Source organism: Pelophylax lessonae (genome assembly GCF_965119305.1).
Source record: "Pelophylax lessonae genome assembly, chromosome: 12".
Taxonomy (NCBI): domain Eukaryota; kingdom Metazoa; phylum Chordata; class Amphibia; order Anura; family Ranidae; genus Pelophylax; species Pelophylax lessonae.
Window position 1 is genome coordinate 12,685,526 of NC_138779.1, and position 10,946 is coordinate 12,696,471.

Genomic DNA, 10,946 nt, shown 5'->3' on the forward strand with positions numbered 1-10,946 from the left:
ATCTGTTGGGGGGGGGGGGGACTGTAGGGGATGGGGTCACTGGTGTCTCTCCAGGAGCCTTGGGACTTTTTAGGAGCACTGTGGAACATGGGGTAGGGGGCACTGTGAGTATATGAAGGGCAGTGTGGGACACTGTTGGGGGCACTATAAGAGGCACTGCAGTAGGCTGGGGGGGGCACTGTGGTAGACTGGGTGGCACTGTCAGAGGTTGGACATTTGGGGGGGGGCACTACCGCCCCCCCCCCCCCCGCCCACCAAGTACAAAACTTTCCTTACCCAAATATCCCCTCACCCTCTCTACCTCTCTACCCCATAAGCAATAAAGATCTCTACCCACCCCACCCCCTTCCCCACCAAGTATAGGCCTTTTCTTACTCAACGCTCCCCTCACCCTCTCTACCCCACAACCCATAGAGATCTCTACACCCCCCACCAAGTACAGATATCTCCTTACCCAAAGATCCCTTCACTCTCCCTACCCCACAACCAATAGAGATCTCTACCCCACTCCACTTCCTCCCTGAAACTCACTCACCAGGACTCAGATACAGCAGCAGTTAAAAGTGAAGGAAAGTTCTCCTATTGGCTTTTTCATTTGACCAGAACAGAGGAGGAGCTTAGGAGAGCCTCCCTAGGCTTTGAACTGTGAGTGGCATTGCAAGGGCGATACTTTAAAATAAAAATAAAAGGAAAAATGGCGGACAACCACAGCATCAGGAACAAGGGCAACCCACTCTAAATGCAGAGCACATGCCCTGGGCGCGCAGCACTATGGACACCCTTGGTAGAGGTTCCATAGGAATTGTCAAAGATGGGACTCTCTCCTATTGTTGAAAGATTTTTTTCTCAATGAATGTTGTGTCTCTTGGATAGGAACTGGTGGGAAGTCTCCCCAGTGGACACAAGTAGCAAAAGCAAAAAAAAAAAAAAAAACTATTAGAGGTAATAATACTTTCTCACCCTATCCAAAACAAGAACAAAAGGTTTGGACTGGAGCTCAATTTAAAGCATAGATACAGTGTATTGGAAATATGTGTGAAAAATATGGACTTTATAGGCACATGTATGAAAATATATCAAAATGTATTAATACAGAGAAGACATACAATTTAAAAAAGAAGATCATGAATAGTAACATGAGCATAGTATAAAATTATAAACCTTAATAGTAACTACAACATTAAATTATATTATATTTATTATTTATTAAAAATTATTTATTATTTATTTAGTAATTTTATTTATGTACACAATTTCCTTTGCATATGATAATGTAATCAGGCACTTGATCTGTGGGGGTATATATTCAGTGTGAGTTTGTTCAATAAAGTTTGAAGATCTTATACAAGCTTTTCTCAGCTAGTCTTGTATGGGGGTGGCTAGAATATCTGATATCTATGTTCAAGACTGAGGGAAGCGGTATTCTGCTGGAAGCACACAAGCACATTGTGGGTCGCAGTTCCGTTACAAGGGGGTTTGTGATAAGAGGAGGAATTGGCGGGAGGATTTGGTGGGGGATTTGTGCTAGAAGGGGGAATTTCGGAGGAGTTACAACCTAAGATCACTGAAATTTGCCTCATGGACTACATTTTAGGGCTTATTCACACCAGGTGCAAAATTATACGTTTTCCTGTGCTGCCTTTTTCAGATGCATGTGGGTGCCCTTATTTCTAATGGCACCTCAATGCATCTAGCAAATGTGTGTACGTTCGCGCCCATAAAAAAGTGGGACGTGCACGAACATGCAAATGAGCGCGTACTCGGACGCACCCCCTGGTGTGAACGAGCCCTCAGACTGGTGCGCCCCCGAGATTGTGCACAGTTCTAAAGGGTGCCTTGACTGAAAAACACTGACATAGTACATTTCAGCCAATTGTCCCTCATTACAAATGTCCCGCTGCTGACCCATTCTACATTGCTGCGTTATCTGTGATCTCTTAAAGTGATTGTACGATCACCTTGTAAAACATCCCATTCAGTTTAAAATAGAAAGGAAAGGCAAAACATTTGTGTAGAGATATAAAAAAAAAAAAAGAAAAACATTACAAATACATTGCCCCCCCCCCCTTTTTTTAATAAGTGATCACATTCCCTCTGTTCTCAGCTGCATAAGGAGGAGAAACAGCAGCTCACTGAGCTTCCCAATGAAAGGTTGTACGGAGGTGTCAGGACCAGATTGATCATTGGAGGAGAGCAAGCTGTGCTCTCCTGCTTAGTGTGGTCATTTATTTAATAGGCAAGCAGAGAGACTGGCAGGATCACCAGAAATGTCACATAAAGGAAGCAATACAAAGAGAACAGGAGACTTTTCTCATACAAGTACATGGTACAGCAGCCACATATCAGGAATATAAAATCTTGGGTTAACAAACACTTTATTTTGCTAATTCTTTTTTTCCAAACTGAAATGAATCAGATTGGCTTGCTGCTGTGGGTAAGCCAAGCTAAGTTTATATTTAAAAAAAATTATAAAAAATTCCATATGCAAATCACGCTACCAGTGACTGTTGTTGCTGCGCTGTTCCAAAACACTGCATATGGCTTTAAGACATCCACCAGTATGTTATTTAACCACCAGGCACTTTCACCCCTTTCCCATCCAGGCCAATTTTCAGCTTTCAGCGCTGTCACTTTGAATGACAATTGCGCGGTCATGCAACGCTGTACCCAAATTAACTTTTTATCATTTTTTTCACACAAATAGAGCTTTCTTTTGGTGGTATTTAATAAAAAAAAAAACTGGGTTTTTTTATTTTTTACAAAAAAAAAAGAAAAAAGACAGAAAATTTTGAAAAAAAAAAAAAACGTTTTTCTTAATTTCTGTAAGTAAATCTTGTAAATAAGTAATTTTTCTCCTTCCCTAATATGTGCTGATGAGGTAGCACTGATGGGCTCTGATAGGCTGTGTAGATAGGCACTAATGAAAAGGCACTTATGGGCACTGATGAGGAGGCACTAATTTGCCACTCTAATGGGCACTGATAGGTGACACTGCTATGCGGCACTGATGAGCACTGATAGGCAGCACTGATGGGCACTGATAGGCGGCACTGATGGGCACTAATAGGCAGCTTTGTTGGGCACAGACAGACAGCACTGATGGGCGGCACTGATGGGCATCACTGATGGACAGCACAGGTGAGCAGGCACTGATGGGCACTGACTGGCATCACTAATAGGCACTGATTGAGGTTACGGTGGGCATTGATTGGGGTCACTGATTGGTGTTACGGATGGGCATTGATTGGTGCCACTGATGGGCATTGATTGGTGTCACTGATGTGCACTGTTTATTCTTTACTGTAATCGTAATGATGATCAGTGCCCTGATTACCTGTCCTGGACTCCCCTTTGAGGAGGAGCCGCTGATCGGCTCTCCTCGCCACACACTCTGACAGTGTGAGGCGAGGAGCGCCGATAAACCGCACTTCCTCATTTACATGTGACTGGCTGTGATTGGACACAGCCGATCACATGGGTAAAGAGCCACGTCATTGGCTTTTTACCAAAATCAGGGTCGCGCCATGTGATGTCCTGCCGATACGAGAGCCGCACCGCTCCGCCATCATTTGACGGTGGGTGGGTGGCAAGTAGTTAAATGATTTGTGTATTTTCAATATTGCCCTCGAAGTCACATGAAAAGACCCCCTCCCCGCAGTATGATATTTTAAATACATTTTTGTATTGCTACATGCGCTTTATGGCAATGACCGGCTTCCTTTACTTTTTTTACACCATTTTGCCTTTTAACCCAAAAAATTAGCCAGAATTTAACAAGATTCACCCCATAAACTCCAATAGGATTTGTCTCTATGTTTAGATTTACTAAATTTCCAAACCCTTAGTGAATCAAAACTTGGGCAAATCCACCCATCACTATTAGTAAATGGGGTTAGAGTTCAGGTTCGAGGAGACTGGGGGACTTTTAGAATTTAAGGTTATGGGCTGGATTGCATTTATAGGGTTCGAGGTGAATTTAAAATGTACACCTTTTACTTTTGTGATTTAACATTGCAGTTTATAGCACTCAAATCACACCAAAGTTGCAGAAAAACAGGGCTGAAACCTTTTTCTTTTTTTTTTCTTGCTGCGAGTTGAGTTGCATTGATTAAGAAGGCACCCCGTAAAATGAATTGACTTGTCATGCGACTTTATGTTTTGCAGTGTGAACCGAGGCTTAAGATGGCCAAAGATGGATTTGAACCACCTATGGGCAGGCTGATTGTACCCAAGTTGATCGGTACAACCAGGTACAATAGGTCCGCAGGAATAGAGCGATTTTCTTTCCTGCAACCAAATCGTATCATTACGGCCCGCCTTATAAAGGGCCCCACAACAAGAGTAAAGGGCCCAAGGACTGATGAAAAGGGCCCAGGTGGTCAGGGCCTTTCATGGTTTCTTGCAACAGGGCCCTGGAGGTTGAAGTTAAGGCAATGATGTTCACAGCCCATTGTATTAGGGTGTGCACCCCAAAGCTCAAACATACATGCGTGTGTGTGTATGTATATATATATATATATATATATATATACATTTATATATACACACACCTACACTCTAAGAAATAAATTTAAACAAACATTTTAAAACTTGTTAAAACATGGATGGTGTCAGTAGTTCAGCGTACAATGTCAGTAGAGCAGTGGAGAGCCTCAGTAGAGAAGTACACGGTGTGAGTAGGGCAGAGATAGCTGTCAGTAGGGCAATGGATGGGGTAAGTAGAGCAGTGGACGAGGTCAGTAGAGCATAGGTTGGTGTCAGTAGGGCAGAGGTGTGAAGTCAGTAGAGCAGTGGAGGGTGTTAGTCAGTAGAACAATGGATGTGGTCAGTAGGGCAGTGGACAGGGTAAGTAGGGCAGTGGACAGGGTCAGTAGGGCAGTGGATTGGGTCAGTAGGGCACTAGATGGTGTTAGTCAGTAGGGCAGTGGACAGGGTCAGTAGAGCAGTGGGCGGTTTCAGTAGAGTAGAGGTTGGTGCCAGTAGGGCAGTGGATGGGGCAAGTAGAGCAGTGGATGGGGTCAGTAAAGCAGAGGTTGGTGTCAGTAGGGAAGGGATGGTGTTAGTCAGTAGAGCAGTGGATGTGGTCAGTAGGGCAGTGGACAGGGACAGTAGAGCAGTGTATGGGGTCAGTAGGGCTGTGGATGGTGTTAGCCAGTAGGGCAGTGGACAGGGTCAGTATAGCAGTTGATGGTGTTAGTCAGTGGGGCAGTGGACAGGGTCAGTAGAGCAGTGGACGGGGTCAGTAGGGCAGTGGACGGTATCAGTAGAGCGGTGGGTGTCAGTAGGTCAGAGGTTGGTGTATGTAGGACAGTGGATGGTGTTAATCAGTAGGGCAGTGGACGGTGTCGGTAGCATAGTGAACTGGGTCAGTAGGGCAGAGGACAGTGTCAGTAGTTTTTCTATTTTTATTCTTTTTTTACAATTTTATTTTTTAGTAGTTTTTACAATATTATTTATTTACTTTTTTTGGAGTCCAGTTTGGGGGCTTTGGTGAAATATCAGGGGTCTAAATAGACCTCAGATGTTTCACCTATGAAACAGAGAAATGGACTGAGGAATAATTCCCCAGTCCCTTTCTAACAGAGTTTGCTATGCTCAGTTAGGAATGAACAGAGTGAGTGACAGGTACCAATCACTCACTCTGCTCTTTCAGAAAAGGAAGGGGCTGGTAAATGATAGGTTTACCAGCCGCTTCCCCGCTCTCCATCCTGAAATGATTCATCCCCTGCAGCAGCTGGCAGGAGAGGAGAGCAGCCGGCAGCTCTGCAGGGAGCCATCCCAGGAGAAGGCTGGACAGACGGAACCCACTGTCTCCCCCAACACCTGGTCCAGTCGGCTTGATTTACTTGGGGCCCATGGACAGGGTGCAGCCCTTTTTCTGGAGGATTCTCCAGAGCTGAGAGCCCGGCCCCGGTAGTGCCCCTTCCACTTGGGAAATGAGCTGTGCAATAGGTTTCGTGGCAGAAATAGGACTATTTTTTTTTGTTTTGTTTTATTTGGTGGAGGATGCGGGCATTGATCCCAGAAAGAGGACTATTTAACCACTTTTGGGTGCAGGCGGAGTGATCTACTGCACTGCGGTTCTGACAATTGAATTAAAGTCCCGAGTTCTTCTATATCAATCCACCAGCCTGCCCGGCCTCCTGGATTGGGAGTAAATAGCACACAGAATGTAGGGGTCAGGGCTATGTAACTGTAACACACAGTCAAAAAAAAGACAACATATAAAACTACTGTCCAACCCCCCTCCCCACCAAGTACAAAACTTTCCATACCCAAAGATCCCCTCACCCTCTCTACCCCACAACCAATAGAGATCTCTGCCCCACCCACGCCCCACCAAGTACAGGTCTTTCCTTACCCAAAGCTCCCCCACCCTCTCTACCCCACAACTAATAGAGATCTCTACACCCCCCCCCCCCCACTAAGTACAGATATCTCCTTATCCAAAGATTCCTTCACCCTCTCTACCCCACAACCAATAGAGATCTCTACACCCCCCCCCCCCCCCACTAAGTACAGATATCTCCTTATCCAAAGATTCCTTCACCCTCCCTACCCCACAACCAATAGAGATCTCTACCCCACTCCACTTCCTCCCTGAAACTCACTCACCAGGCCTCAGGTACAGCAGCAGTTCAGAGTGAAGAGAAGTTCTCCCATTGGCTTTGTCATGTGACCAGAACAGAGGAGGAGCTTAGGGGAGCCTCCCTAAACTTTGAACTGTGAGTGGCAGTGCAAGGGCGAGACTTGAAAATTAAAAGTAAAAGCAAAAATGGTGGGCAACCACAGCATCAGGAACAAGGGCACCTCGCTCTAGACGCCCAGCACTAGGGACAACCCTTGGCTTAGGTTCCATAAGAACTGTCAAAGATGGGATTTTCTACTATTTTGAAGAGGGTTTTTTTTTTCTCTCAATTGAGGTTGTTTCTCTCGAAAAGGAAGTGGTGGGAGGTCTCCCCAGTGGATACACATAGCAACAAGAACCTATTATAGGTATTAATTCTTCCTAACCCTGTCCAAAACAAGAACAAAAGTTTTGGATTGCAATTTCACTTATAGCATAGATACAGTGTAGCCACAAAGGGACAGGAATTGTCTTATTCTAAGGATTACCAGGTCAAAATAAAGGGAAAAAGCCTAAAATAAATAAAAATTCAACCACTACATCTAACGGCCGGTGGGCTGCAACATAATATATGTTGGTTTTTGGGTTTAGCTTTGCCTTTCCCTGACCATATCCATATGGAAAAAAATATATTTCCAATATATTTAGGGAAAAACGATTTAGAAATATTTTGAATATGGCCAAAATTGTAGCATTTCAAATATATTTCCAATATATTTGGGAAAAATAAAAAAAGTTTTTTTAAAATATATTTTAAATATATTTTTCTTCCATGTGGGTAGCACCTGCAATGACTGAATAAAAATACAAAGAAACAACATGAATTAAATTACTTTGCAGTTTATTATATGTAAAAGAACAGTAAAAAGTACAGGGTGCGCTCTCCGGGGATACAAAATATCGATATATTGTCTACTCCATTACCATGCTTACAGTACAATATATACAACACAATAAATAGCTCAGGTATAAAGCAAGCACCTCTAAGCCAGAAAGCAGAGTATCATCACTGTACAAAATGAGCGAAAATCAGGACGCATAGCGGCAAAGTTATCTTAGGTAGCGTTATATATGATGCAGCCAACACCATCCACAGGAAAAAGAAGTAGATAAAAGATTCCTTCATAACTTCTCTCTGCTGAGAGCATTGGGGTTGGCGTTACAACAAAGTCTCATGGTGCCGGGATGGTCGGTTCACGGAGGGTTTACATCATCTTCATCAAGATCCAGGAGGAGATCAGAGCAGACAAAGTCCAAGGCATGGAGAAACCTGGAAGAACACACAAGAGATATTAGGAATGGAGCGGGAAGGGCTTCATCTTTCTATGGAAGATCTTCTGTTCAGTCCTAAAGATTCATTATAATTGCAGTCTGATGAAAGCCAATCGTCCTACTAGATTGTGACATTGTGAGAATTTAAAGTCCATGTCCAACCAAAACTTTCGTTTTTTTAACTTTTGCATAGTGTGACGACATTCAAGAGATTTACCCACATTTACTGTCAAGGTGACAATGGTTTTACCAGATAGGAAGTGAGGAAAAATCTGCTACAAGGACACAGAGAGCAACACAAAAAGCTGATAGGTACCGTATTTTCCGGCGTATAAGACGACTAGGCGTATAAGACGACCCCCCTAGTACATGATCTACCGGTAATACTTATACTTAGGTTACTTTGGAGATATTATACTCGGTGTATAAGACGACCTCCCATTTTTGGGGGATTTTTTTGAGGTTCAAAAGTAGTCTTATACACCAGAAAATACAGTACCTTGACCTTTCGGTATTGTACTTTCTGTTTCAAACATTTTATTGAAGAAGATAAAAGTAACACAACGATTGAGATACAAAGAATAATGGAGGATAAAATCAAAAATGAGGTAACAAAGAGCAATAAACAACCGTAACTGCGGGTTAACGATGCCAGTAGGTGTCAAATGGGGTGGTAAAATAGGAGATCTGGAGTTGAAATAGGCTGGCGTGGCCAACCCCTAGGCACCCCGTAGAGGGAGCTCGCTGTGCCTAAGTGGGGAGGCGCTGCCAGCGGTCAATTTTCGTATGGTGAAGTAACAGCACCAAGGTTCGCAGATCCCAATGGGAGAAAATACTGGAAAGAAAGGAACTTCATGGTCATGGACCATAATAGCAGGAGCTAGGAGTTACTGGCGGTTGATGGGTAGGGGATCAATGAACCCAAGTGCAGTAGAACTGTTTGGAGAACAATAGGGGTTGATCGGGATAGGAACGTTGCTGGTGCACTACATTTGTTTGCAAAGCAATGAAAAAGAGGGGGGGGGAGAGAGACGAAAAGGAACAGGGAGGAGGGGGATAAGAGGAGGGGGGAGAAGAGGGGGAGAAGCGGGGAAAGAGAGAAGAGTCATTGAGGGAAAGGGGGGAAGGTAAGTCGTCGGGGGGGGGAGTAGGTTTCAGTATTGTACTTAAAAAAAAATAATAATAATATACATATATATTTCTGTCTGTGTTGCTGTTGGAGATTTGCTCTCACTTTCTGTTTGGTAAAACCATTGTCATTGGGATAGTAAGCAAAGGGGAGTTTCTACAAACATATCCCAAGATAGCATTAAAAGCCCAAAAGGCTTCTTATCCTGCCTATTTTTAAAGCTAACAAAAAAAAATGGCTGGATATACAATTTATTAGAGAGATCCACTCCACTAAAGTTATGTTGACCACGCAGGATGTGATGGGAAATCTGTCCAGTGGAGGGGGGGGGGGGGTGGTCAGCAATAAATACCACCAAAAACCATTTAATACAGCATATACATCTAAGATGGTAACGTCACAGAGCATTACGTATTTTTCAAAGCCAACACGACAGAAGCTGTTTGCCTTCAGACTGTCTCTCTCAAAATGAAAGTCTCAGTCAGTGCTGATAACCCTTCAACTTAATGCTTTTATAATAAAACTAATATTTTGATAAATACTAAATGTATGCATAGAAATATATGGATGGATATTAACCCTCAGTCATTGTCATTGTTAGAATTAGGCAGGTGAAATGGGAAATTTTACATATCTCTATTAGAAAGTTTAATATCTTTGTGGCCAGTAACAGGAATCTACAAAATCTCAAAAGGAGACAATATTTTTCTTATTTTTTAATGCAAGCACTAATGTACTGAATGTGACCTGGTATAGGCCTCTTGCAGTCCCTGTACAGCAGGGCTGGAGTGTGAGAGGAAGAAACAGGGCACAGACTGGGTAGAAATCATGTGCATATGTGTTAAAAAGGTACATGCTAATAGAAGGAGAGAGCACAGTGAACAGGGAGATGACCCAATCAGTGTGCTACTGATCTTTCACTGCCCAATCAGCAGACTGGGGGGGTGGGGAGAGGACACCACTGTATTCCAAGATGTAACAGAGAAAATAGTGTCATCCTCCCGGCAGTGCTGTGTGGCAATTCTGTGCAAACCTCAGAACTGGATGGACAGAAATACAAATCCTTTGGCAGGTAATATGGCGCCCTATCTGTTTTTTTATCTGGAAATTTAGATTTTTTCATTGAATTCAGCTTTAACCTCTTTATACTGGTGGGAGCTGGCGCTTTAAATGGACCCTGATGTCCAAAGGCTGGTAGGAGGGCCTCCTGATCATGCTGCACTGTAATTGGCTGCACAGTGCTGACATCATCCGGAGCCAATCCCACCAACTGCTGATTGCCAGCAGTTGACTGTGAGCTGTTGGTGACAGCTCAGTCACAGTTCTGGGGGTATCGGTAGAGAGCTCCCCAAACAAGACAGCTTCAGCAGGGGCTGAAAGTTGTGGTCCACCCTCCCTGCCCCCACATATAAGGGTATTGATGCTGTAAAGGGGTTGAACATGTTTAGCTATGCCAATTTAAAACATTAAAATTCTCAATGTAACCATTTCAACCACATGTTTTCTTGCTGGCTTTTGTACTTAAAGGGATTGTAAAGGCAGAAGGTACATTCTATGCATGCATTAAGATAAAAAAGCCTTCTGTGTGCAGCAGCCCCCTCCCCCAGCACCCAATAATACTTACCTGAGCCCATATTTATCCAGGGATGTTACAGGAGATTCTCAGCTGCCCAGGACTCCCCTCCTCATTGGCTGAGACAGCAGCAGGATTGGCTCCTGCTACTGTTACTCAAAGTCACTCAGCCAATCAGAAGAGATAGGGGGCAGGGCCGGGTTGTGACTCCATGTCTGAATGGACACAGGGAACTGTGACTCGGCTCGTGTGCCCTCATAGCAAGCTGCTCGCTGTGGGGGCACTCACCAGGAGGGAGGGGCCTGGAGCAGAGAAGAGGAGGATCGGGGCTGCTCTGCGCAAAA

The 10,946-nt window shown here is 43.9% G+C and overlaps 1 long non-coding RNA gene across 1 annotated transcript in view; it reads left to right on the forward strand.

The window, feature by feature from the left end:
• The window catches only part of LOC309567853, a 1,051,047-nt gene that overhangs the window by 794,886 nt on the left and 245,215 nt on the right, over positions 1 to 10,946 (forward strand). The gene's annotated exons all lie outside the window — the stretch shown is intronic.